Below are 5,312 nucleotides of genomic sequence, written 5' to 3'. Positions count from 1 at the left end.
TTTGCTTTTTCCCTTTACCCATCTTCTCTGGGTTTGTTGTTTTTAGGGTGGGTTTTTTTCTCTCTTTTCCCCTCTCCCCATTTAACTTGTAATGTATTGCAATACATATAGTGTATGATTGTTTATTCATTTCAGATTGAACTTCTCTTTACTTATCCCAAAACAGGAATTATCTTTTCCTACACTCCCGCCCCCCTTTCCCCTCATAACTATCCTATTTTTATAATTTTGATCTTATAAAGTATTTTAGAAATATAGTTTTATATACTGTTTTTTAAAGAGAAGGGAAAAGCACCAAAGAAAGCAAAAGGAGTCATAGCTTTTAAACTGAACTTCTGCCAGTTTTCCGCTCCTGCTCAACCCTTCTGTTCCCAGTCTCAGTCATTTTAACTTCATAAATATTATGCTCTTTCATCAATGGACCAGGCAAATCTGGAGTCCCAGCCCCCATTTGTTATCCTTCAAAGGTTGGTTTATAAGGGAGGGTCTGTTTCCCAACATTAAGTGTGCATCTGTTAAGGAGCATGGCCTAGTCACATGTGAGGAGGAAGATACAGCCCTGCCCTTAAGAAATTCACATATCCTTAACACAATGTATATGAACTTTGTTAAGCAAACCAATATAAAATAAAAATTTCTTTTTAAAAAAATCTACACTTCCTTGACAAGTAAACAAATACTTGCAGCACAATGAGACAACCTGATTTTTATGTATGTATTATGGATACAAAGAGGAAAACAAACAACTCTCCAGGGGAATCAGAATGGTGAGAGGAGTCCTGTTGGCACAGCACTTAAGAGCTCAGCTGCTAACCAAAAGGTTGGCGTTTTGAAGCCACCAGCCAGAGTCAGATACCTTTAACACATGACTTTGGGACATTCTACTCTGTCAGGGAGCCAGGGTGAAGCCTCTTTAACTCAAGTCCACCGGTGGCTCCTCTAAAGAAAGATGCACAATCTCCTTTCTTCCCTAGAATTTAGATTTACAGCCTCCAGGAAACCAGATGGAGGGTCAGCTGTGAATCAGTTCTGGCTCCACAGCAATAAAAGTTGCCAATAGGGTCACCGTGGGTTTAATCCACTCAATGGTCAGGGGTTAGTTAGAAATGGTGAGGGATCTTGATGTGTTCAAGATCCAACTGAAGTGGAGTTCTCCTTGGGAAGGAGGCAAAAGGTTGGCAGGAAGTTGTGAGGCTCTTTCCAAGAGCCTTTCAAAGAGCCTCAATAGTTTGTTCTTGGGATACAACTGATTTGCAGCAGGATCTGTGTTTCCATCCTCACAAGTGGCAGCACAGAAATGCCTCAGGAGCCAAGATGCCACAAAGCAGCACACGTTCTGATTCTTTACAAAAGAGAAATTAGGAAACTGGGGCTCACTCAAACTTTTCTATTTCCAAAATGTTCCCCGCGGGTGTAGTATCAGTTAACTTAAGGTTGTGAGCAGACAAAGGCGAGAGTGGAGACCAAAATGCTTTCAATGACACCCCAAAGTCACTACTCCCATCTCAGCCCCAGTCAGATCCTGGGAGTTGAGTAAGTCAGAGAGCCTTGTGATCCAAGGAACCAAGTGGACCCCAAGCAAGAGCCGGGGTTATGGAGAACAGGCACCTTAACATGCCTGCAAGATCAGTGTCCTGAAAATCCTGTTGTGGCTCATTCGGTCACGCTGATCTTGGCAAGCAGCTTTCAGCTCCGAAATTAACTTGTCAACGAAATTGAAAGGGAGAAAAGGCAGAAGGGCTAGGACACGCGCATCCCCATCCCCACCCCCTGCGGGCTCCCTGACGTCAGGTTTGGCGTGGGTGGTATTAATCACGCCCGCCTCCCCTTGCAGCAGGGTCCGGGGAGCGTTCCACCAGCCGTGCACCTGCCGCTGGCCACAAAGCCTCGGCTCGCAGACAGGCACGGAGGCAGGCGGTCGCTGACGCCGCCCAGGCCACGCGCACCCTTTAGCGCCCGGGCTCGTGCGCGCCGGCGCGGGAGGGGGACCCGGGGCGCCCGCGGCCTCCTCCCTCCCAGGTGTCACTGTCCCCAACCTGGGCAGGGCCCTTCCCCCCACCGCCCCAAGATGGTCATTTCCTGGGTACTTCATGAGAATATAAAATTAATGGCCCGAAGCGCTCCTTGGAGCTGGTCATTAATTTCCCCCAGGAAATACCCCATCGTCTTTAATCGAAATTGCCTAAATTACAGGTTAGTGAAGCACGTCCACGCAGGGTGGGGGCGGGGCAGACTGCTGCCGTCCCATCTGCTTCCGGTAGGTGGCGCCTACCTGCATGTAAATCGCTCGTCGTTTGTTTTTCGTTTCTCCGCAGCAAAACCCAGGGAGCTTTTTTTTTTTTTAAAAAAAAAGCAGTGGGTGGAGAGGACTTAGTAAAGGCCCAGACAAGAACGTTCTGTCCGAGCGTTGTTTCCAGGCCTGGCACGCCTCTCGGGCTCCGGAGATGGCCAGGCAATCTCAGTTGCAGACGGATCGCTGGTGCTGGGGTCCGGTGCTGGGAGCTGGCATTCAACAAGGAAAGGGAGTGAAAGTGGGAAGCAAAAAAGGTCTTTTCTCCAGCCTTCGGGGGAGGAACGAGGTGTGCAAAAAAATGAGTTCCTGAAGGCAGATGTTGTGTTTCAAGGCCCCTTCTGTCATTCGGGTCAGACAGGCTACGGCTCTCCGGCAGTTCAAATCCACCTGGGCCACCACAAAAAGCTGAGCAGTCTCCTACTGTAAGATTTTCAGTCACCGACATGCAATGGAGGGTCAACTATGAGTCGGTTCGGCTCCTATTCGACGGCAAAGAGAGTCTCATTGGTTCTAAGACATCAAATTTTGCTGTTTCCCTATTGTAAATAACAATATATGGGGCCTTTTGGCTGGCAAAATGCGATCTAACCTCAGCTAACCATTGCTGTACACAATCCTGGTTTGTGGCTTCAATCATGTAGCTGTCAAAGAATATGTAATAAAAGAGTACTTGACCAGGAAAGATAAAGCATCTGTATAGCTTGCATCCCCAAGCTAAGCGGCAGCCAAACCATGCAGTGTTTTCAGACTCTTTTTTAATCCCTGAAATTTGGCACCTTGGCTCAGATGGGAGCGAATTAGGATTGCTTTCTTTCTGTTGGGAGTCACCATAATCACCTCCTGATTGACTTGGCCGACTTTTTATTTTTTTTTAATATGGAAGTCTGATAGAATTTCAGGGCATATTGAAAGCCAGAGGTTAAATGGTCATCAATCTGGTGGTGGCCCTTATATGTGACTGAACATTTTTTTTTAATGGCGATGCTAAAGGAGCTCTGGTCCTTTCTACAGCATGAGCATTCTGGTCTTAAATTCTGTACATCAGCATACTGGACAATTTTAAAAGTCCATGAAACATTGGGTCCATGGTTAGAGATTTTTATCTTCAATCTCTTGAAGTATCCAGAAAAGCCAGGTTAAGCACAGCATAGGGGGTCAGCTTTTACACACTGATTTAAATGGGTGAACGCAACTCAACAAAAATTTGTAATACTAGATAGGTAGCCGGCTGGTTAGAATAAGTATTTTACAGGGACAGAGAACTACATGAAAACAGGGAACTGAGCAAAATCATCTTAGTCAAAGTTTGCCGAGGACAGTGTGAAATTCTGCCCAGCCCGTCATAACACAGTTTCCCATTGATATAATGGGTTACTTTTCACTTCTTTGAATCCCTGCATGCGGCAGTTAAAACTTCTAACCCAATGCTTGAAGGCCTGGGGTCAAAGAAAGGTCTGATGATGTGCTTCTTAAAAATCAGCCACTAAAACCTTGTGGTTCTGCTCTGACACACAGAAGGTTGCTTTGAAGACAGAATTCACTGGGTAACTGGTTTGGTCGCCTCTTCATGGAGAACTTTGTGTTAGATCTTCCTTTTAATGCTGGTTGTAAAGGCATCTTGCAAATTGAAAAGAGGCCCTACCTTTCCCCCTGTGGTGTCAAGTGTCTCTGCTTCTGCTTATGTTGCCTCCTTTAAGCCTCACTCTGTAATGCATTGTGATGCTAACCAAAAGGCTGGATTTTTTACTCCTCTAAAGGGATAGATAACAGGAGGAAAATTGGCAGTCTCCTCCCATTGCGATTTACAGCCCCAGACACCAGTGGAGGATCACTATAAATCAAAATCTGCTCAAAGGCAAGGAGTTTGAATTGACAGTTCTACAAGGGAGTGTCATTCTATGTCAACTTATATATGAGCCCCTGAGCAATCTCACAGCCCCACAGGTGAGAAAGAACTCCAAAGAGTTTTGACCCTAATTTTGTATGCTTTCTTCACCCGAGTGCCTTCCAGTTTATCTTGAAATGTTATTGTTGTTAGGTGCTGCGGGGTGTCTCGCACACAACAGAATGGCAATGCAGTGTTCTTCCCCATCCTCACAATGCTGCATTGTTGCTTTCATTGTGCCAATCTCATTGAGAGGCTCCCTCCTTTGCTACAGACCCACGAAAAAGCGTGATACATTTTGTTTCCTCGATTCTTCTACTCACACACGCTTTCTTCTCTTGAATTCCGTTTTCCAGAGGCACTGTAGAAGCCAGCTGGACTTTGTTGGCTGGAAGTAAGAGGTTCCCAAGTTGATCTGCAGACATCAAAGCAATTTCCCCACTTTAAAGGCAGAAGAGCAGGACTCCCCCCCCCATCCCTCTCTCCCCCTCACACGCCTGAAATGAGAAATCCAGATCTTCACTGTACTAGTTCTTGAACCTTAAACTATCTGAAAAATGGGAATAATACTCCCCGCCCAACGTGTAGTTTTGCTAAGACAATCATGTGAACAATGAATGCAAAAGCGCCCAGCACATTGCAGATCCGTTTCCTTCTTTCTTTCTCCCGCCAAGGGGGTGCTAGAGTTAATGAAACTTGATGGGAAGCCGATCACTAATTCCAGCCGGAACCTGACCTACTGAAATCTGAAACTCTGGGAATGGATAGGTAACGCCAGCCGACCTCAGGTCCCTTCCCTCGGCCCTCCAGGGAACATCGATAACCAATCGACGGCTGCCTGTCCCCTTCCCCGGAGGCGCGGCCGCCTCTCCCTGCCCTCCCGGGCGTGCTGCTCCAGGGTCCAGGGGGGAAAAAGCCAGACCTCGGGGGCGCGGCCGGACGGCCTTGGCGCACGCACCGACCTCTGGCCGTGCGGGGCCGAGACACAGCGTTTGCGTCTTTGAAGGCGGCCCGCCGAGGGGTGCGGCGGGTTGTGGGCGTGGCGAGCGCGCGCCGGCCGCTTCCTGCTGTGGCGCCCCCTCCACCGTCCTGCTGGGAGCGCGCGGAGCGCGAGCGCGCGTGCGGGTACGGGCG

The 5,312-nt window shown here is 47.9% G+C and overlaps 1 pseudogene; it reads left to right on the top strand.

Moving 5' to 3' along the window:
* Positions 1 to 2,444: 2,444 nt before the first annotated feature.
* The window catches only part of LOC102860857, a 162,370-nt pseudogene continuing 159,502 nt past the window's right edge, over positions 2,445 to 5,312 (top strand).

The sequence above is a fragment of the Elephantulus edwardii genome, unplaced genomic scaffold (assembly GCF_000299155.1).
Source record: "Elephantulus edwardii isolate Elephantulus edwardi_28Jun2011 unplaced genomic scaffold, EleEdw1.0 scaffold00025, whole genome shotgun sequence".
In the NCBI taxonomy this organism is placed as follows: Eukaryota; Metazoa; Chordata; class Mammalia; order Macroscelidea; family Macroscelididae; genus Elephantulus; species Elephantulus edwardii.
The sequence above is the reverse complement of the archived record's forward strand: the minus strand, read 5'-3'. Positions and strand labels throughout refer to the sequence as shown.